General features: G+C 40.5%; 1 protein-coding gene across 3 annotated transcripts in view; it reads right to left on the bottom strand.

Annotated features, from left to right (window-relative positions):
• The window catches only part of KCNAB1 (potassium voltage-gated channel subfamily A regulatory beta subunit 1), a 384525-nt gene that overhangs the window by 325487 nt on the left and 35142 nt on the right, over positions 1 to 23896 (bottom strand). Inside the window, exon 1 of one of the 3 annotated variants that reach the window (XM_036904135.2) lies at positions 20693 to 20785. The exons of the other annotated variants lie outside the window; for them this stretch is intronic. The gene's annotated coding sequence lies outside the window, so the exon portion shown is untranslated. Of the gene's footprint in view, positions 1 to 20692; positions 20786 to 23896 lie in introns of those variants that run through there. 3 annotated transcript variants of the gene reach the window in all.

The following is a 23896-nucleotide window of genomic DNA, read 5'->3' as shown; positions in this document are numbered from 1 at the left end:
AAAGACCCAGGAAAGCTCATGGGGTAGCGCCAGGCCAAATCTGAAGGCCTGAGGACCAGGAGAGCTGATGCTGTAAGTCCTAGGCTGAGGACAGAAGTCTGATGTCTCAGCTCAACAGTCAGGCAGAAGGCAAATTCTCCCTTCCTCTGCCTTTTTGTCCTGTTCAGGCCCCTAACTGACTGGATGCTGTCCACTTACACTGGGGAAGGCCAATACTTGGTCTGCTTTACTCAGTCAACCAACCCCAGTGCTAATTCCAGAAGCTCACTCACAGACATATGTTTACCAGATATCTGAACTCCCCTTGGCCCTGTCAAGATGACACATAAAATTAGCAATCACATACAACATGCTGTAATTTTGTCAGTTACTTAGGGTGTTAATGCTGGATGAGAAACTGAGGTCCATAGAGAGGCCAAGAGACTTGACTCAACGTCTCGTGGTGGTTTATGGGAGAGTTGGAAGTAAAACCCAGATGGACCATGCCATTTTCTTTCTTGCCAGCTGCTGGATATTCATTGTTCTTATTACTCAAATGGAACATCACACATTTCCGGTGTGTCTAACACTTTTAATTAATTGATTAAAACTAGGAAGAGTCCCACTTCCAAAGAATGAATTTTTTTCTTCCTTTTTTTCTCCTCTTCTTCCCATTGCCTTGCTATGTCCCCATTATTTTCTCATTTCAGAAACACTTTGATAACTTATCAGCCATCTGAATAACAGTTCTGTTGCCCCCACAGTGAAATCAGGGCTGCACTTCTCAGCCCACAGGAGGCATGCTGTAAGAAAAGGGCTGCATGCACTTCCACTGGACAGACAGATCTTGTGGCAGGGCCTTGTAACCAGGACTCTGCTCCTCTTAGAAGTTGACAGCAGTGGATGGAGGTATGACATTCAGATCTTCCAGGCTTTTCTTTCCCTCTAGAGATGGAGCCTTTGGTACACACTTGCCTTTGATGAGCCCTATGTATTGTTCCCCATGAGCAAAATGTTTAAGGCTCATCAGGGAATAAAATATCTAAATCAGTTTCTGAAAGAACCTTCCCAAGTTCCTTTACATCCAGAGGCACTGTTGCAGTAGTGCAGGGCTACAGACGTAGGTTGGACCCACAATATGTTGAAAGGTCTCAGACCTCCTCAGCTCTTCCCAGGGCAGATAAAACCCAGGCTCAGAGAGTCTTCCCAGCCTCTGATGTGATTCTGAGGACTTCCCAGCTGGTACTTGTGTCCTTTGGCCTGAGGGTCTTTTCTTCTTATCTCGTCTTCCTATACAACTTCAAAATGACTATCACGGTTTACCTATAAGGGCTTCAATCTTCCTTAGTAACCTTTTGCCATGGACCACTGGCTTAAATATAACTGGCCAGCCATGTCACCATCCTTAATTCCCTTTTTAAAGGTGTTATTTGAATTATGTAACAGGAAAATGCTTAAAAATTCTGTTATGAAACTCTACTGTCCTCTGCCTGTCACACCCCACCAGAGGGAATTAGAGTGTGTTTGCTCACAGTATCTGGTTTAATAACAGCTTCTGATGAATACAGATACCACGAAAATTGCCAGGTTTATGTGTGAATCTCCTGGGCATCAAATGTTCATCTTGTTCCTAGTTCAAGGATATTTCTGAAAATTTCTTTGACTTGTGCATATATAGATTTTAAATTATATGTACTGAGCATATTGCCAAGAAATAAAAACCCATTCTACTGTATCCAGGTTGAGCTGAAATGCATTTGAAAAGTGTTTGTAGCAAGATTTCTTATTAAAGAATCTCCTTGTACACATTCACATTCTCAAATACGGAATGTATTTGAATCTCCTTGGAATCTCCTACTTTTTCAAGTTGAATAAATACAAAGACCCCAGAGCAGTCTGTGGTTTGTAAGGAAAGCTCTCAAAATGGAATTCACCAATAAGTTGGGCACTTGAAATAAACATTCAGAGCACTAGAGTACATACACATTGGACCCTCCCTTGTGATTGGTTTATTCAAGGCAGAAAATGTTATGCAAACATGAACTATCTTCAGGGAGGACATATTTCACATTCTTGTCCTTTAATGGGCCTAATGATATAAAAACGATAAAGTAAGTATTGCCCCTAAATGAAAAGCATAAATCTCTTTTCCTCTTGCTATCCCATTTCCCTCAAGCAGATACTTTAAAGCACTCTGCTTTATAGTCTGTGCTAATTTCTCCATAGCCAAAGGACTACTGGGGAGAAATTTGTATTTAAAATGTAGTTATATGGATTAGGATTCTTCAGGAAAGCTACTATTCAATGACATTTATAGGGGAAAGAAACCAATATAGACCATTCTTACTTTTGCAGTGATGTTTCTAGAAAGGGTGTCATGGGTCAAAATGATGTAAGTGGAAACATTCAAGTGTGTGTGTGTGAAGTTTCTATGATTTGATGCTCAGCTTCATTGGAAATGGTCCTAAGCAACATATTTAAAAAACTATAAATTTGTATCCTCAAGTTAAATTGTCATTGTTTGCAGATAACATAAAAGTGTACATAAAAAACCCTAAAGAATCTACTCCAAAACTACTAGAACTAATAGCTGAAATCAGCAAAGTTGCAGGATACAAAATTAATGCACAGAAATCTGTTGCATTCCTATATACTAATGACGAACTAGCAGAAAGAGAAATCAGGAAAACAATTCCATTCACAGTTGCATCAAAAAGAATAAAATACCTAGGAATAAACCTAACCAAGGAAGTGAAAGACCTATACCATGAAAACTACAAGACACTCACGAGAGAAATTAAAGAAGACACCAAAAAATGGAAATACATCACATGCTCATGGATGGGAGAAATTAATATAGTCAAAATGGCCATCCTGCCTAAAGCAATCTACAGATTCAATGCAATCCCTATCAAAATACCAACAGCATTCTTCAACAAACTAGAGCCAAATAGTTCTAAAATTCATATGGAATCACAAAAGACCCCAAATAGCCAAAGCAATTCTGAGAAGGAAGAATAAAGCTGGAGGGATTATGCTCCCTGACTTCAAGCTCTACTATAAAGCCATAGTAATCAAGACAATTTGGTACTGGCATGAGAACAGACTCATAAATCAGTGGAAAAGAATAGAAGGCCCAGATATAAACCCAAGCATATATAGTCAATTAATATATGATAAAAGAGCCATGAATATACAGTGGGAAAATGACAACCTCTTCAACAACTGGTGTTAGCAAAACTGGACAGCTATATGTAAGAGAATGAAACTGGATCACTGTCTAACCCCATACACAAAAGTAAACTTGAAATGGATCAAAGACCTGAGTGTAAGTCATGAAACCATAAAACTCTTCAAAGAAAACATAGGCAAAAATCTCCTGAATATAAACATGAGCAACTTTTTTCTGAACACATCTGTTTGAACAAGGGAAATAAAATAAAAAATGAACAAATAGGACTACATCAAATTAAAAAGCTTTTGTACAGCAAAGAACACCAACAGTAGAACAAAAGCCATCCTACAGTATGGGAGAATATATTCATAAGCAACATATCCGACAAGGGGTTAACATCCAAAATTTATAAAGAACTTACATGCCTCAACACCCAAAAGCAAATAACCCAATTAAAAAATGGATGGAGGATATGAACAGACACTTCTCCAAAGAAGAAATTCAGATGGCCAACAGACACATGAAAAGATGCTCCACATCACTAATTATTAGGGAAATGCAAATTAAACCACAATGAGATACCACCTCACACCAGTTAGGATGGCCAACATTCAAAAGACAAGGAACAACAAATGCTGGCAAGGATGTGGAGAAAGGGGAACCCTCCTAGACTGCTGGTGGGAATGTAAATTAGTTCAACCATAGAGGAAAGCAGTATGGAGGTTCCTCAAAAATCTAAAAATAGAAATAACATTTGACCCAGGAATTCCACTCCTAGGAATTTGCCCAAAGAATATAATTTCTCAGATTCAAAAAGACAGATGCACCCCTATGTTTATTGCAGCACTATTTACAATAGTCAAGATGTGGAAGCATCCTAAGTGTCCATCAGTAAATTAATGGATAAAGAAAATGTGGCACATATACACAATAGAATGCTATTCAGCCATAAGAAGAAAACAAATCCTATCATTTGCAACAACATGGATGGAGTTTGAGGGTATTATGCTCAGTGAAATAAGCCAGGTGGAAAAAGACAAGTACCAAATGATCTCCCTCATTTGTGCAGTGTAACGAAGCAAAACTGAAGAAACAAAACAGCAGCAGACTAACAGACTCCAAGAAGGGACTAGCAGTTACCAAAGGGGAGTGAGGGAGAAGGGGATTGAGGGGTGTTATGATTGGTACACATGGTGTGGGGTGTGGGCAGTCACGGGGAAGACAGTGTAGCACAGAGAAGACAAGCAGTGACTCTGTGGTATCTTAATACACTGATGGACAGTGACTTCAATGGGGCATGGGTGGGGGACTTGATAATATGGGTAAATGTAGTAACCACTGTTTTTCATGTGAAACCTTCATAAGAGTGTATATCAGTAATACCTCAATAAAAATAAAATTTGTATCCTCATGTAGATCACACAAAGATAAAGACAAAATAATTGTGTAAGCACAGAAAATGAATAGACAGCCTGCAATAACTTTTGAACCATGTCTCAGGAAGTATCCTAGCAATAATGTTTTACCCAGATCACCCCCACAAAGCAGTGTGCAGGATTATTTATGGATTTTTTTATGTTGTAAAGTGATATATTTTACATGTAATGTAATATATTTAGCCATGGGTCAGCAAATCTACACTTTAGTTCTAGCATTTCTCCTCAGTCTGAAGAAAAGATATCACCAATCAGAAAATATAATGTGCTCAAATCCAAGAGCAACAGGAAGCTGGGACCTTGTGGACTCAGAGAGAAGTCATTCTTGGGATGGGCAGCTTTCAGCAGTAGAGGGGAAAAGAGTGTCTTTGGAAATGTAATTGACCAACAGAGACTGAATGAAAAGGTCAATTGGAAATATTCAAATATTTCATGTGCCAAGAACAATTCACAAAGGGAAATCCAAACAGAACAAAAATGGAAACTGTTCTCTTAGTCATCCTTGCCTATGGGGTTCTGCCAGCTCCTTCTTGAAGAGGGACAGAACATCATTGTTTGTTGCATATAACTAGGCTTAAAATCGTGCATATGGTTTCCCTTATATTGAGTGGGTTTAAGAATCTCAACTAATCCTTCTGCCATCTTCCTCAGGTCCCAGCACAGTCCCTATAGATGAAGCCACTGAGGCTGAATGAATGTTATTTGTCACTCCTCAGAGTCTTGTTGATTCCATGACTCTGATGGTGTTCCTCCTACTGTCATTTCTTTTCTAGTAGAAATAAGACAAAGACATGTGTTCTGTGAAACACTTTTATACTGTATCATAAAGATTTTCATAGCGATGTGGAAGAAGTAACCAGGGTCCTTTGATTATAAGAAATTGATCTGGGAATTTTTATTTACTTGCCTCCCATTTCTCAATACAAATTTCTATGGAGCAAGTGTCCACATTACAGACAAAGTTTTTAATGATTCTGCTGTTCTCAAAATGGAACATCTAGGTGTTTTCTTGAGCTATTTCTCATCAGCATCACTAGTTTCACGTGCATACTGATGTTAGGAAAGGCAAGTATTCTTCTAAAATTCCATTATTTCATACATTTTGATATATGCATGTTGTATTGCCTGAAATATAGTAGGCACTAAATTCATATTTATTTAGTGAATGAGTAAATGAATGACTAGATAGGGTAAGTACTCTGTGAACGGTAAGATAAGAATTGCTGTATATTAGAGATACATTTTAAAAATATTCACATATTTGAGTTGGAATGCTTCTTATAGTCAACAGTCTTAAAATTATGATGGACAGTGTGTCTCTTTCTTAATGATACAAAAATTAATGGTGCATCTTACAAGTGACGGTATCTTTGATTTGATGAATATCTTATGTCATGTACCTAACTGAGAGAACATGGCTTGAACTCCCAAATACAGAAAAAATCTTGAACTCCCAAATATAGAAAAAAGCTTAGAGGGCATCTTGTCCAACCTCTCTCATTTAATAGACTTCAAAACTCAGATCATATAATAAGTCATGGCCCAAATAATTCATCTGTTCTACAGAAATGCTAGAACTAGAGAGTAGATTTACTTACTTATGGCTGAATATACCACATCATGTCACTTTTCACCATAAAAATTCCATAAATAATCCAAATATGACTTCTTTTTCTTTGGTTAAAAATCTATCTGGTTTAAAATTGTTCTTTGTTCTTACCAAACGTACCAGTTCTTATAGCCTTCCATGAAATTTTCCTCAGAGTAAGCACCTTTGAAAATGACACACTTCTATTATATTGTTGTTGTTGTAGCACAAACATCAGTGGGGTTTTTTTGATACCATCTTCAGAGAAAGTTTTCCCATTTTCTTTTAGAAAGGAAAATCAACCTTCTTGTTTATAATAGTAGTACTATTACTTCCTAGAAGGCATTTCAGAAATTCTCAGAAGTGATCTGATTGTAACATGATTATGCTGCCACTGCTGTTTAGTGGGTCTCGGTAAAGCTCATGCTTTATCTTTGTGGACAGAAGCCCCTTTCTGTCCATCCCCTATTCCTTTGGTCCCTGCAAAGATCCTTACACCCTACCCTTTGTGGACATCCCAGCCCAGGTGTCCCACCAGCCCACACATCCACGCTCTGCACTCGGCCGGAAACAGATCCACAGGAGAGGCTGTGCATACTCTCCAGGCAGGGAATTCTGGAATTCCAAGTATGCAGAGAGCATGGTTCAGAAAGGGGGTACAGCTGGAAGGGCACATGCCTTAGGCCCCAAGGACTTTGTGCCCTGTCAGATCAGAGTTGGAGCCCACACTGTCTGGAGCAGTGCTGGTCACGCTGCCCTGCAGGGACACTGTGGCATAACTAAGAGGTGCCCGCACCCCGGACAGCTCCCAATTGTTGGCCAAACTGAACTGCTATGCATCTAACCTGTTCATGGAAATACTAAGAGTTCTTTAGAAGAAGTTACACAAAAAGCCTAATCTTCTAGAACTTTATTATGAAGAGAAAAGCTTAAATGGAGGAAAGATCTTGTCATAAAATCATTAACCAATTTACTCCACACATTCTCTCTACCAATCTCAACTGTACATTTAGTTGAAAAGCGTGTCTGTGCAAAAGTGCAAAAACTAAGGAGTGATCTGTGAACAGCTAGTAGATGAGATTTGACAGCCCTTTAACAGGTGTAAAACCGCATAAGAAGTACAGGGATCTCACTGAATTCCATTAATTAGGGTTATTTTTTAAATACAACATCTTATTGCCTACTTATAATTTAAAATTTTTCTAGTACAATGACAAATAACACACTGACATTATTTATGTTGGGTTTACCTGTTACTTTTCAATCTTACTGTGTTACTGCCCTCTTCTTCTACTACACAATTTATCTGTAGGTCTTAATGTTACTATTTGTTTTCAAATGCATCCTCTGCTTTACCTCATCTACCAAAGGCCTAAGACCTTGAGGGTCTTTGAACATACTGCAAGCTAAGTGTGGGTCTCCTCAGAAAACAAGACTTTAAGGCAGGAAATACATGCTGCCCATGTCAACTTCATCCCATGTCATAACACTGAGAATTGATTTGATGTTAGACATAAAGGTAAAGCCCAGCCTATTATTTACAATATTACATTTTTTCATTACTACTTCAGTTTATCTTGACATATTACCTCTATTTCAAGTAAGGCCATTTCTCTCTTTCTCTTAATAACATGCACATGTTCACTAAGCATCCACCTATGGGAAAAACAAGGGATGTAAACTCCACCCAGAAGCTGGGTGATCCCCACACCTCCATTCCCAGCATCACAGGAGGCTTTCTTCTGCACATCAGCATGGCCTGAGACTCCCTCACACACCTCCCAGCTGCCACTCTGTGATCCAGAGGGGAGGCCTTGTGAGAACACAGTAAACAAGTCCCCATTTCACCAAGACTGGAAATGGTAGTCAAAAGTGAGAACTGATCCTTTATGTTTGAAAACTAAAACAAGGAGAACTGAGAAGTACAAAAGGGAATTCAACCATACATAGACCAGTTTTGTTAAAGATAAATATAAATTAAAACAAACATTACTTGCTTAGAAGAGGAAAGGTAAATGCAACCTCAAAGATTTGTAAAGGAGTTATGAGGTTTGTGAATAGAGTAAACTTCACACTCCATTTTGTTAGTTAGTTAGGAAGGTTACCTCAGTATGGGAAACACGAAGCCCCACTGATTGTGGGGAAACTGCTCCCTCTTCAATCTCCTCTGTTCTCCTCATCTAAACTGTGTCTCTTCCTACTCTTGAACGTTCAGGATGAGCACAAGCAAGACCTTTGGTGCCAGCCTCTGACCTGCATGCATCATCACCTCACACAGTATCACGTGTCAAATCTGTCAGGCTGCCTGAGCTTACAGTGCTGCTTACAATATCATGCTGCAGTCGCGTATTTGCTTTCACTAGGATCTCCTTTCACATCAAAAGGGTTTTAGGCATCATCCTCTGGAACAAAAGTATGAAAGGTGATACTGCTTTTCAGTTCTACCCACGTAAGCATTTGTAATCTACTTCTATTCAGAATGCAGGAAAAATTCACTTTCCCTTTGGCTGGGCTAGCTACAAAGAGAGATGGATGTCTCAAAATAAAGATTGGATGGTATAAAAAGACTAGAAAATCTTAGTGGCAAATGTACTGTGAAAGGAAACCCAAGTCTTAGCCCTCAGTCCATCCCTAGGTACCATGTGACCCAGATCGGGCTAAACAACACCTTCCTGAGTTTGGGGAGAGCAAACTTTCTGGGCAATAAACTCCCTGATAAAGCAGCAAAACTCCTTTAACATATCCTTTCTTCTTCTGGGCAAATAAACAACTCATCCAGCAGGGGTCAGGCTAGATGCCAGGAAAACAAGATCAATAAGAACACGGTGCCCCCTCCAGGTACCTCCAAGTCTTCCAGTGAGAGGAGATGGTCACGTATGCAAATAATTGCAAAGAGAGGTTTATGGGAAGAAACAGAGCCAGTGGATACAGGTGGGGAAATGATCAATTCTTTTAAAGAGAGCAGCCTTGCTGACACCTAAACTTCCCCAGCTTGAATACAGGATGATGTGAGGATTAAATGGCATATAGTAAGAAGCATTCTGACAAACACATGCTCCCTTTCCTTCTGGGGCGTCCATCTTCTGTTTCCTGTCTCTCTCATCTGATCGCATCCAAACTGCACTGCTGGGCGAACTGTCAACAGCTAAACGACAGGTAGGGCAAGCCATACTTCATATTTCACCTCTTTCCCAGATTAAGTCACTATATTTAGGTAATTGATTCTGAAAAGCAGCCCTCCCTGCAGCCACAGGCTGAGAATCAGTTAGATCTGGAAAAGATAATATGCAAGGCTTTGCGGGCTCAACACCCAGTGCTGACTTTTGTACATTAGTATGCGTGAGGGTCCAGCTCCTCAGCTGGAAGACCGGAATAACAAGTGATTAATCACCTTACAGATCATAGGGTTGTATGCACACTAAATGAATCTTCGTACTTAGGCATGCATGCAACATTTGGCCTTGATTTATAATTCTGCACAAGGTTTGCCATTGCTGCAAAAGGGTAATGAAATAACAGGATAAAGTTGAATTAAAAGTACTTCTTCATCTAAATGTCTATATCCAGCAAAAAGTGATGGGTGGTTGAACTGACACAAATTAAGACAAAATAAATATTTCTCTTTTCCCTAATCATAGGGTTCAGCTGGTGCTGGGAATCTGCTCATTGTGGTAACTTAATTACAAGCCCAAATAATGCTTCTCATCCACTTGAAAAATAACTGGACATGCAAAACAGCATACATCAGAATGCTCTTTGGTGAGGTACATTTTGATATCTCATCCATAAAAGTTTTATTCACAAGTTACTGAATCAACCCCACTGCCAGAGAGTAATATGATACTGAATGATCATTAATTCTACACTTTCACCATGAGGTTGACCAGAGCCACCACCATTTGACTTGGATCCAAGGTTAGGGGACTATGTAGACTAAACCTAAAAAAAGATCTATAAAAGCAAATACAACCTTATAGATGTTGAGTCTGAGATTCTAGACTTGAGTTGATCTTTTAATACAGGGCTAATTTATTAGTTGGTGGAAATGCTTTATATCTGCACTGCCCAATAGAGTAGCCACTAGCCTCATGTGGCTACTGAGCACTTGAAATACATCTAATTTTATTGAGGAACTAAATTTGAATTTAATTTAATGTTAATTAACTTTAACTTAAATAGCCTCATGCAGCTAGTGGCTACCATATAGGGTAGCACAGTATGAGTCCTGTTTTCCAATACTATTGAATAAACCACATCTAAACTTAAGTATTAAAAGCAGTTTTCTAAACTACTTAAGTATAATTCTTCTGCAAGTTGTTGCTAACTTCAGAGCACCTAAGTTCTGTGAATTCCATAACTGGCTTTATAGAGTGGTTTTCCTTGTTTTTCTTTATTTCTGACTTAAACAAGCGTTAATGGGGATTTTTAGCTTCCTTTGGTTTAAGTTTCAAGCAGCTAATTAAATGAGAGAGATGAAGAATTGTTTTGTTCATTTAGAGACAGTAGAGTGGGCATACTCCCAGGCTGTTCCAAGGCCAAGTTCTTCAGTGGCTGTTTTTTAACCCAAGGGGAATAGTTACCTAAGATATTATAGCACTGGCTGGCAAATGGCCTCGCTTTGAGCCAAGGGCAGGTATGTTCGAAAGAAATTTCATAGACACCACACGTCTATGAGAGATGTTAGTGGCCACCTTATCCTTTTTAAGTAAAAGACTCCATGTCTAAAAAACATCTGAGATTCTCTCCAACCTGACTCTGAATTGCTGAAGACTCAGCTGAATGTACAAGGAAAATAAGACAACAGTCCTCTGCAGTTTAAGAGCTTAAAGGCAGCTGATGGGAGTTTTTTGTTTTAAGAGCTAGTTAGCCTATTAGTGTCTAGCATATTTGCATGTAGCATGTGGTCAAAATTATTAGTTGATTGGTTGCAAAACTGACAGACCTAAAATTGAAAGAAATAGCAGATTCACCTAATGCACAAAAATAAACAGAGTGCTTTTTCTACTATTTGCTCTTTCTTCTTTGCTTAGAAAACATCCAGTGTAAATATATTCTAAATACTCAATCTATTCAATTTGGCCTTAAGCAATGTTTAGAAAGCTACTTTTTCATGTCAAGTGATGAAAGCACTTCAGATGTGTTTTTCAAATGCTTCTTTTTATATGCCCAACTCTAAAAATCAGGTATCCCTATGAATGTTTGTTCTGAGGTTTTGTGAATTCCTAGAATGCTTTCAGTACCTAAATTAAAAAATGCAAAATCATGTCATATCTAAGAAAAGTATATAGTCTTTTTAAACATAGGCAGCCAAGGCACACAGTTAATTTTACAGATAAAAGTTTAAACATCTTTGCCACAAACACTTCACTCATTTTCATGTGGGCTCACATAAATAGGTATTTTGTAGATAATTAAGCCAAAGACCAATCGTTTCATGAAAAGAGGGAAGCCACAATGCTTTGCTTTATGTGGACCATCCTTCACAGATTATACAGAACCCATATGTGGGTAGAATGAAAATATTTCAAAATGTACAAGTGACTATTTGTCTTGCCAATGGGTTTCAGCTCTGGGCAAGTTCACTAGGATTCAATGAGACCAAAAAATGACAATGGAATGCTCTTGGGGTGAAAGGGTTTACACCCAACTTTATTCCCATGGTGGCGGGTCAATCACTAGAATCCTGTCCACTCAGAGCAAGTCTGCATGCAGCAAGCCAGTCTTTGCCCCTGGGGCTCTGCCCACACAGCTGACTCAGTCTCTGTCCTCGACACTGCCACCTCGACTCCAGCCTCTGCTCTCCTGCAGCCTTGCAGCTATGCCCCACTTCGCCCAGAGCGCTGGGTGGAGCTCTTTATATAGTCAATAACAATGTATTGCCCACACATGTGTAGTGAGCTAGCCTATTAGGGCCAGGTGAGAATCCTGGCCACAGAAACCTTCACTTTATCCACACTATTTATATTCAAAAAGAAAGTATTAACAAAACTAAAACACTAGGTAGACATAAAATCAGCATGAAATGTAGTTGGTGGGGAAAACCTCCCTCTGGTCAGAGGGTAGCACACCTAGGCTAGGAGGCTGGACATCACATAAAAGTATTCTTTTTCTTGATGTCAGTCCTCAGTGGCTGAGCGGCAGGGGTTCGGGGTGTGTGTGTGTGTAGACAAATTACTCCATCTTTCAGTTTGCTCATCAATAAAAGGGCCATTAATATGAAACAATACAACAATGGAGTAAAGGTCACAGGGCTTTTAAAGGGAAGTCTAAAGGAAAGGATGGGGGAGATAGAGGCAATCCAATTGACCCAGGGATTTGGGGAGCACTCCCCCGGAGCCAGCTGGGCACCCACCGAGCCCTTCAGTGCCCTTTTAAAGAGACACAAGGCAATGTTAGGGGAAAGACTTGAGCTGCTTATAAGTAAGGTATCTGAGGTTACTCTGAGTTAATGAATTATAGTGAAGAGTTAATTGCCTCAGGCATGCAGTAGGTAAAGGGTTGCTTTAAAGTGAGAAAAGACAGAAAAGATGTGATCATGCTGTGGCTGTCTCCGCGGTTTCTCTTCCTGTGAATGAGAATGCGGATGATTTAAGTGAGTCTGTGGAGGCACTTTAGAGACTCAAGAGCCAGAAGCAAGAGCAGCTGCTGCGGGGCTCAGCCTTCCGCCTCCCTCCTGACGCCAGAGCGCCAGACCTCAGGGCCTAATTAGATCGATAAGCGTATTCCCTTCTACACAGCCTCTAATGTACATGTGGGAAGAGAAACCAGACGGCAGTGAACAAAGCTGTACTATCGTGTTCATTGACCCTCCCAAAGCCACTCATTCCGTGCTCGCTCTGCTATCCGCTCTACTACCCTTACTCCTGTCTTCAAGCCCTCTCACTGAGATCACGAAAATGCTTTGGGTTTCCTATGTGTAGCTCTTGCACAAATGCCTTTTGAGGATGTAAATTTGATCTTGTCACCTCCTACCTAAGAATCCATCAACAGCTTTTCATGGCCAGCTCCTCCAAAGATCTATCCCCTTCCTGCCTCTAACCTCTTCTCCCAGCACTCTGCTCACCAAGAAGGTCTGGGGAGGAGCAAGGACGCAGAGAAAGAGAAAAAGGAAGATGGAGAAGAGTAACTACCTGCTCCTGAGTTCCTACTATGCTGTGTGCTTTACAGTTGGAACATTATTAAATCTTCTTCATAACCCTGTGGTGTGCTGTTATTTCCATTTCACTGATGAAAAAGCCAATGTGCAAAAGAGATAGATTGTGTAAATCATCTACTTAGTCAGCCTTAGACCAGCATTCAGTCTAGATCTGTTTCCAAAACTTGTGCTTATAACCGTCACCTCTGGGCCTTCAAATATATACTATTTCCCCTACATCAGTCTTGGACCAATTGTTGAACACTTATTCATCCTTCAAAACCCTGTGCATGTTGCCAAGTCTTCTAAGTCATCCCTGACTCTCAAGAGAATATTCATCACTTGCTCTACTACATAATGACTATGCTTTGAACAGCAATATTGCATGTATTGTATCAGACTCTATCTGGTGACATGTCTCTCTTCCACATTGGACTGCTTTTGGAGTTTCTTGAAAGTAGGACTTTATCTTTCCTTGTTGGGGAGCTCAGTAATTGTCATACTGAGCGGGCACAACTGGCACTCAGTCAGTCTTTGTTGATTTGAATAATTCTATTGTGCAAAGAGTAAACTGGTAGATCAAAAGCCCTTGGTTAATTACTTAACTAGCACTTAGCAAACCACCCATGTGACTGATGTGACTGTTAGCAGATTGCTTAACCCCTTCAAGCCTCAGAAAACTTATTTGTAAAATTACTCAGGGGTGGATATTAAATCATCCCTGATATCTCTTCAGATTCTAAAATTCTTTGCACTTACTCTTTGCATACAGAGTATGTGCAGAGAGGGAGCTACTATAATCAGACACAAAATGAAACATGGCATTTGTATAATTGCACTTATTTCACTGTATTCGTTGGGGTAGTTGAGGGGGAAGGCCAACCACCTTATAAATAAAACACTTTATGAGTTTTTAATGTGCTCCTTATTAAAAATGCATTATTTTCCATGCTAAATTAAATAGCACTTAAAGCCAATGTTTTCCTTCTTACCTTTAGTTAGATGAGATTTCTACTTATTTTAGTCATGTGATTAAGTAGCAAGCTACTTGGGATGTAGACTAGTAGAGGAAATTTTCCCTCTACACATAAAACGTCAGACGATTTTAGAGCAAGAAGACAGCTAAGAACCAGATCCAAAACTCAAAGAATGGAGACAGCACCCTGCTGGTTAGTGGCGGAGCAGCCTCACTCCCACTTTCCAGATGATTGACCAAGTGGCATCTTACTACCATGAGTTCCTTGCCATGCTACCTTATGGCGCATCCTTCCCTTCCAGTGTGATCATTAAAGAGCGTAGCCAACATGTGCAGGTTTCCTCACTGCAGTCCATTCCCTTCGTCCTGTTTAGAAGGCACTGAGCACAAAGCTACAGAAGTCAATCAGCTTCTCTCATCACCGAGATGTGGTCCAGAAGTGGACAGGGCAACCAATCAAAACCAAGGAATCAATAAGAAGATGGAACTTCTGGGCCAGGAAAGCTCCTTTCCTTTCTTCTTTCTGGAAGTGAATGAGAGCTTTTTGCCAGCCACCTTGGAGATGGGAGGAGAGCCTGACGCTGCTACAAACCCACCATACGGAGCCAAGAGTGGGGTTGTTACCAAAAAGAGTCACCGATGTAGACAGAAACCAGGTCCTGCCCAGTATTTGTACCTTAAGTCTACCCTTTCCTGAAGTTTTCCCTACCCCTGGACTTTTTAGTTACATGTGCCAGTAAATTTCCTTTATTACTTAGACAAGCTTGTGTTAGATTTTCTGTCATTTGCCAAAAAAATATGTCTGATAGAGAGGGTCCAGGCTATTTAAGGTTATCAATAGAATAGTGGAATTTTGAGAGAATGCATTTCAATTTCTAATCTGCATAAAGGCCCTAATTTTTCTTCAGGGTAACAAGAGTCAGAATATTCAGAACAAGTCTTTATCTGTAAACATCCCAGATCCAACTGATGAATCCAAATACTTGTTTAGATCTGAGGTATCTCAAAAAAGAACTTAAAGCACATATCTTAAATTCCAAAAATCTAATTTTAATTATAATTTTTCTCCCCTTTATAATAGTTACACATGTATATTTGGAAGTTAAGACTAAAGGAAGGGAATAAAATCATCCATATTCTCACCACTGAAAAATAACAAGTGCTGGCAAAACTGGACAGCTACATGTAAGAGAATGAAACTGGATTATTGCCTCACTCTATACACAAAAATAAACTCAAAATGGACCAAAGACCTGAATGCAAGTCATGAAACCATAAAACTCTTAGAAGAAAACATAGGTAAAACTCTCTTGTATATAAACATGAAGCAAGGGAAACAAAATAAAAAATGAACAAGTGGGACTACATCAAACTAAAAAGCTTCTGTACAGCAAAGGACACCATCAGCAGAACAAAAAGGCATCCTAAAGTATGGGAGAATATATTCATAAATGACTGCTCTGATAAAGGGTTAACATCCAAAATATACAAAGAATTCACACACCTCAACACCCAAAAGACAAATAACCCAATCAAAAAATGAGCAGAGGACCCAAACAGAAACTTCTCCAAAAAAGAAATACAAATGGCTAACAGGCACATGAAAAGATGCCCCACATCATTAATCATCAGGGAAATGTGAATTGAAAGAGCTATCACCTCACAGCAGTTAGAATGGCCACTATCTAAAAGACAAGAAACAATAAATGTTGGCAAGGGTGTGGAGAAAGGCAAACACTCTTGCACTGTTGGTGGCACTGCAAATTGGTGCAACTGTTGTGGAAAGCAGTATGGAGGTTCCTCAAAAAACTAAAAATAGAAATATCATCTGACCCAGCAATTCCACTCCTAGGAACTTACCCAAAGAAAACAAAATCCCTGATTCACAAATACATATGCACCCCTATGCTTATCACCACACTGTATGTAATAGCATAGATATGGAAGCAACCTAAGAATCCATTAGCAGATGAATAAAGATATGGTACATATACACAATGGAATATTATTCAGCCATAGAAAGAAAAGAAATCCTGTCATTTGCAACAACATGGATGGATCTAGAGGGTATTATGCTCAGTGAAATAAGCCAGGTGGAGAAAGAGAAATATCATATGATTTCACTTATTTGTGGAATCTAAAAACAAACAAATAAGTGTTAAAACAGCATTAGACTCATAGACACTGAGAAGTGACTAGTGGTTACCAAGGGAGAGAGGAGTGGGCAGGGGCAGCGGGGAGGGACTGAGGGACTGTTTGAACCACTGTGATATACATTTGATTAAATAAATATATAAAATAAGTGCTAATATATGGTTGCTTTTTTTTCTATTCCTTCTGCTGTGCTTTTTAAAAAGTATATAATTGAATCCATTCTGATTGTTAAGTATAATATCTATTTGTCTTGATTTAAAAGGTGAACTTCAGGTCAATATGAAAGATTTAATTGCTGTGGAACATCCCCCCCTGCACATACACACTCCAAGCAAATAGAATCGCTGAATGAAGTATAACCAAATGATTTAAATGCACATTTAAAACTTAGAGAGGGGAAATCTCCAGATGTCCAAACAAAAGGAGCTCCCAAGTCAGAAAAGCAGACAGTGGGAAGGGTGCAGTGTCTTCCCACCTTCCCTCAGGAGGCAGAGAAGCTCTGTTTCATGAGGCAAACATAGGTAACTCCACGATTATTATTTTTAATAATCCAGCTGTATAAACATCACTGTTAGTAGAAAATCCTTCTATATTCTGGTCATAGCTTGGGCCAATTTAAGTTTTCAACTATGATTTTTTAAATATTTTTCTCTATGTTCCTAGTGGGAGGAAACCAGAGATGCTGCTCTGCCGATAGTGGTCAGAGTTCTGTTTACTAGGGGTTCAGAATTAATTTTCAAATTTTTCCTGCAAATGTAAATGGGTCCTCTCTTTTATCAGTCATCTCTCTGTGTATAAAGTAAAATATGCATCTCTGTCTGCTCTTCCAATGTCAGCAGTGTCCTCTATGTTCCTAAAGTCAGAGGTCTGCTCTCCATCCCCACCTTAACTGACCTCTCAGTGGTATTTAACACAGTGGGTCTTTCCCACCTCCTTCATTTAGCTCCTAACACCACACTCCCATTTTCTCCTGCCTTTCTGAATGTCCCCCACTTCCTAACGTTGGAGAATCTGGGGTGTGGTTGGGCTTTTCTCTTTTCTGTCTTCTTACTTGCTAATCTCAAGGCTTTATACTCTTAAGACAGACTGATGGCTCCAAGATTTACATCTTGATATCCTGAATACAATGTCCAGCCCAGACCTCTCCCTTGAGTTCCAGACTCTTGTTTATTTGACGTTCTCTCTTTGCTAATATGACCTCATATGTCCCAAAACTGAGCTTCTACTCTTCTTCCCACCAGATCTGCTCCCCTTGAATATCACTCATCTCATATAAGGGCAACTTGACTGTTCCAACTGCCAAAGTCAAGAAACTTGGCATCACCTTTGATTATTCCTTTTCTCACACGCTACATCCAGCTTATTTGCAAATGCTCTTAATCTCCTCTTAAAATCAATCAGTTTCCACTATCATTCCAGCTATGGTTACCTCTTGCCTGGACCATTACAGAACTTCCAAATGAATAACCCTGCCTCTACCTTTCAGCCTATTTTCCAACTCAGCTGTTGGAATGATCCTGTTATTCATTCCTTGATGATTTTGTTAAAAAAGAAACCCTGTTAAAAGAAAGAAATCACGTCACTCTTCTGCTCAATATTGTCCTAAATCCTCCATCTCACTCAGACTAGAAGCCAATATCTTCTAAAAGATTTGGCTTCTTCGGAGTAAAGTATTAACCTTGACCAAAGAAAGGTTTGGCCCTCTTCCCCTGCTCCTGGGAGGCAACTCTCTACATCCTTGGAATACACAACACAAGAGGAATACCTGTCTTTACCTGGAGGCCTTGGACAATGCCTGATGGTCTATGCCAAATACATTGTTTGGAGCAGGAGTCTTGGGCCACATGGACCAACTCAACCCCCACAAGGGCTGGAGACCAACATCAACCATGCAGTGATCAGTGTGTCTGTGTGGCCAGTCTCCAGGGTAAACTCTTGGCTAGGCTCCCCTGGACAGCAACACTCTGTACATATTGTCATACATTGTGGCTGGGAGAAAAGTGCTTTCCCCACAACTCCTTTGGAAGGGGACAGTCAGAAGCTCTGTGCCCGGTTCTGCAGGGTGCCACCCTCAGCACCTCTTCCCCGTACTGATTGTAACTGTGATTTTATGCTGTGATAGACGGTAACTGTGAGTGTAATGGCTTTGCTGGACTCTGAGTCCTGCCAGTGAGTCACTGATCCTGAGGGAGGTCTCTGGGACCTCCTGAACTTGCAGTTCTCCCTGTCACCTTCCTGACATTATTTCTTGCTTCTCTACCATAATTCACTCTGCTGTCACGTGGCTTCTGTGACGTTTCTCCCTTATTACTCGCACTCTAGGCCTGGCACAGATACCCACTGTCTGGAGCACTCTTGCCCCAGAAGCCCATACAATTGCCCTTTACATCTCCTTCAGATATTTACTCAAATGGGGTCTTTTCAGTGGCGGCCTTCCTGGCTACTTAAAATTGTAACTGTCCCCTGACACATATACTCACCCTCCTTGTGTGCTGTGCATTGTGTTTCTATGGAGGACTCGACCTTTCTGAAATGTTTCACACTTTATTTATTTAGTTAGTTATGGTCCACCTCACCCAACTGTAATGAAATCTCCAAGAAATAGCAGGGAATTCAGTCTGTTTTGTTCACTGTTGTTTCCCCAACATCTGGAAAAGTGTGTAACATAGGTGAGCACTCAGTGATGGCTCTTGAAGGAAAGAATGAATCTGTGTATGTCAGGGAGGAAATAAATTCAATAGTTAAAGGGAAAAAAATAGGTTCTACACCAAAAGCAGCCAGGACAAATTAGTGATCACACAAAATAACTTCATTAAAAAAAAAGAGTGCCACTAATGAATATAAAATATGAATTAGTAGATTTAGCTGTTTGGACCTGACTTTCTATTTCCTAAGAAAATGTGTTTTGGATCACCCAGAAATGTAAAGGGGCCATAAGACATAACAGAAAATATTTAACCTGTACAGGACATTCAGAAACCAAGACTGGTGAACATGAAGTCAGAAATGGAAGGCCTTTGGAGAGGAATAGTTGTGAGGAAGGAGCAGAAAGAAGGTAGCTGGACTCAGTCCCCTGTCACTGAGTTTCACCCAGGCTCCCTCGGGCAGTCAAACCCCGAGAGGAAGTGTAAGCACCATGTCTGAGGAGAAATGGGGAACATGCACTTGAGGAGGGTCTCATCCAGTCACCATGACTCACTAGGCACTGGGCTGGACAGCAACACCACAGAGAACTTGGGAGGAAACTACAGTGAAGACTCTAGGAACGGAGTGAGGTAAATAGTGAATGAAAAGTGAAGCAAGATGGATGTCTGAGGAGACACAAAAATAAAGTGGGCTTATGACATTACACGCATGACAGCAACTTCAAAGGATCTTAAAATCCAAGATTTAAGGACTCGTATCCTATGAGAACAATGCTGTTCCCAAATACCACTACTGCAATTGGGGACATTTTGGATGTTTTTTGTAAAGAGAGAAAGTTAGCAGGTAAGTGCCAGGGACACTGTGGACAGGAAGTCTGGTGGAGCAATTCTCTGTGTCTAATAATCCAGCAGTTTCTCTGCCAATGAAGGATGAAGGCTTATTTGTTATACTCCTGTCTAATAATTCAGTTATTCAGCAAATATTTATGGAATCCTACACCAGACACCAGATCCTGGGGATGCAGTCATACAGATAAAATCCCTGTCCTCTTGGAGTTCACACTCCAGTGGGAGAAAGACAACACAGAAATAAACAAGTTTTTTGTACTAAGAGGAAAAAAAGGGATAAAAGGAGGAGATGCTAATTTGATGAATCTTACAAAGAAATTACAATGAGAATTAACCTTTGGGGAAATTATACATAGAGGTGCTTATGCAATGGTCCAGGAATTGCTCAGGAAGCAACCATAGCTCCTTTTTAAAGCACAACCAGCTTCTAACTGTATGTGTGCTGAGTTACAGAGTGCTGTCAAATTTCAAAAACAGGGTGAATCAGTGACCTGTTACAGATCCTTCAAAAGCTAAAGCAAGAGCTTAGATACCTCATGAGCTGCACATTCTACACCCACACTCTGCAATTGTCAGAGTTGCCATCTCATTCTGCTTCAACAAACTAAAAGGAATATGATGAAGGGAAGAATAGACTTAAGACAATCGGGTCAAAAATTCCCTGTTTAAAAATATTCCATCTAACTCGGCGAGAACTTGTGCTTCCCTGGCAGCTGGGGCATCTCGGCCACTCCCCTCCCCCACAGTGGGCTCACCAGGACCTGCGGCCAGAATCTCTACCGCTCTGCTCTGGAGCCGGCCTGTCACTGGCCTCTCCCACGGGCTGCTGCTCCAGCCTCTGGGGGTGGTTACCCCGTCAGCCTTCTGGGTACCTCACTGGGGGATGGACAGCCTGAAGTATGGGCAAGCCTGGCCCTCCAGGCCTTCCCACTCTGCGTGTCAGAGGCCTTGCTCCAGTTGCTGGAAACTCTCACCAGCATGCTGCTGAGCAGATGAACACAGATGAGTGAATTTACGTAGGTCAATTAGGTCGCTATGTGGTTGAGAACCACCTCAGCTTTGGATCTCAAGTTCAAGATGAAAATACGGTGGCCATTATTGGGTAGTTCCCGAGAAGAGTGTTGGAATTGGTAGCGGCAACCAGGAGACCTTAGGACAAGCACAGCAATTGCGCGGCGCTACAGCGCCACCTCCCAACCCAAAGCGGACATTGCAGTTAGCTACAGCCCTCTCCACTGACCTCCTCCCTGTGCTAAAATTAATGCTGGCCTGGACTGTTCCAGATTGAAGGAAACTAAAAAGACGTGACAACAAAATACAATATGTGATCCTAAAGTAGAGGCGGTACTAGTGGAGTAAACACATTGCTATATAGGGCATTACTGAGTTGGCTGACAAAATAGGAATACAGATGGTAGATCAGATAAAACTACGGTATTATGTAAATTTAACTGAAGTTGGTAAATGTACTGAAAGGCATATAAGAAAATGTCTTTACTCTTAGGAGGTACTGAAGGGCAAAGGGCTGTGATGTATGTAATGTATCTCAAAAGGCTTGGAAAAATTAATTGGAGGTTGGGGGTCATGGGGAGCAAGCATGTAACTTGAGCAAAGGTTAAGGCTCAAATATAGCAAAGTGTTAACAATATGTTAAAAAGATTAAAAGACCTACAAATATTATTTGTTATTCTTGCAACTTTTCTCGAAGTTTGAAATTACTTTCAAATAAAAACGTTTTGGGTTTTGTTTTGTTTTGTTTTTTAGTAATCTGGTTTTCTAAAAAACTAGAAAGGTTGTCTAAAAATAGCTCCTCTACTACCTGGGCTCCCATTAATAGAGATTCATTTCTTTGGACATGGATATATTTTACAGCCGCCTCCAGGCCCCCAACTTCAACTAGGAAAGCTTTGCTTTCACCTGATTGAGAAAAGTGTTCTTCTGCCTCATAATTGTTTGAAACACACTGCCCTAGAACATATCTTCATCTGAATATTAGCACGCATCACGAGATACATAATTGATATCTTAGGAGCATCAATTGATAACCAGTTAAGGGCAGGCAGAGGAATCACTGAATAAGAGGCTAAAGCAGTAGGTGTGGAGCGGTGTCTCTGATAAGGGATAATGAGCCCTGGATACAGAGGAGGAAAGGCACCATCATTCATCTACCTCCTAATTTAGTGCTAAGCCAGACCTGCGGGCCCAAGGTTCTAAGAACATTTGTAGGGTCTGAGCCAGCCTTCTCCCAGGCAGTCCGGACAGCATACTCTTTCAGATTCACTACATCTGCTTCATGTTAACTGTGCAATAAGGTGCCTACGCCTGAGATGGTGCAAAAGTCATCAATAGAACATCCTCTGAAGAAAAGCCAAGGCATGAGAGATGTCTGCTTTTCTTTTCTCCACAGCCACCCCCACAGGTCCATGGTGTGTTTCAAGATACCCTGTGCTCAGAAACTCCCAGACATAGAAAATTTGCTCTCTTAAATATGTAATTGTTAGGCTATAATAATGCTTACCTCCTGCAGGATATGGCCTTCTCATATCTAGCCATACCTTCTTACTTTTTCCTTATGGTAGAAAATGTCCCATATGGTATCAAAAGAGACACTTTTTAATTTTCTCAATTAAGGGAATCGTATAGATTCAAATTTAAGTTCTGATATGATTGCCTGGGAAGGTTCAAGATTACTGCTCTCTGCTCTCCTGAAGTGCTTCGTTTTCTTTATGTAATAGCGCATCCTAGTGGCACTCAGAGGCACTGCAGGGAAATTCAGGAAGAGGTGTTTTGGTTTTTTGTTTTCTTGAGTTAAAACATATTGACCTGTAGTCACTCCTTCATTGGGAAAAGCTGGGTCTCAAAATGCTTATTTTTTTCATATGAAACCATTGTCAACAACATCTATATGAGAAAACATGGGTTCATATAACCCAGTGTTGCTCTCGAGCCCTGATTTCCCAATGTTTTCATTATGCTATGTAAACAAAGAAAAATTTCCCCGGGAAAGCCACAAAGAGAAATTTCAAAACAATAAGAATAATATTTCAAATCCAAGTGGTACTCATCCCTCACTCTTGCTTAAATTTTAAAGCATTTTTTATTTAAACTGACACTTTTAAAACGTACTTATTTTAGAACTTCTATTCCCTTCAATAAAAAAGGAACATTCTGCTTCTTTCTGAATAGGCCCTTTCACTGAGCCTTTAGGCCCTTCACCAGCAGCCTGCTCGGATTTCAAGTAATCACAAGAGGTTCTGCGCCTGAACCATTTCTGTGTCACCAACATTCCCCGACAAATGTTGATGCCAGGAGAGCCACGGCCAGAGGGCTCAGAGCCCTTTAGCCAGGAATTGAGACTGCCCCAAATTAGACCAGTCTAAAATACATCACGGACGCTTTTTTTTTTTTTAATGTGGAAAATACAATCCCCTACACAGTAACTTTTTTCTTAGGCTTTTAATTTTCACGGTCCTGGCCATAGCTACTTTTCAAGCAGGTCTGAGCATGCCAAGCATTCCATGAGAAAGTAGGTCACAGGAATGCCTCGTGGAAGGATTTTTTGGGGGTGGCATGGGGACAGCTGGGAGGGTGACAGTGAGTTCAATTTAGGAACAAAAATAATTTTCAACTTCCATGCTGTATCATGGAAATTATGAAAAGCAGAAAGGGCAAGAGGCAGCTAGTCCTTCCGGAGGGCCCGCTATTTGCTCCCTTGCACAAATACCATTGTCGTGTGAGGAAGGGCTGATTTTCATTTTATAGGTAAGGAAACAGAGGATCCCAGGTAGACCGAGGGAGGAAGCTGGTCTTCATACCCCGCAGCTATGACACCACCTCCTCACTGTGACAGAAGCCAGGGGAAGGTGTTCAGAGTGAAAGAGCTCCGGCTTCTTAGAATCCTTGTGTAGAGATCAGGCAAGGGACACTTTCAGGGGCTCGCGGAGGTCTCCGAGGGACAC

Source organism: Manis pentadactyla, chromosome 1 (assembly GCF_030020395.1).
Source record: "Manis pentadactyla isolate mManPen7 chromosome 1, mManPen7.hap1, whole genome shotgun sequence".
NCBI classification, from domain to species: Eukaryota; Metazoa; Chordata; class Mammalia; order Pholidota; family Manidae; genus Manis; species Manis pentadactyla.
Note: the sequence above shows the minus strand (reverse complement) of the source record. Positions and strands in the feature narration are given on the sequence as shown.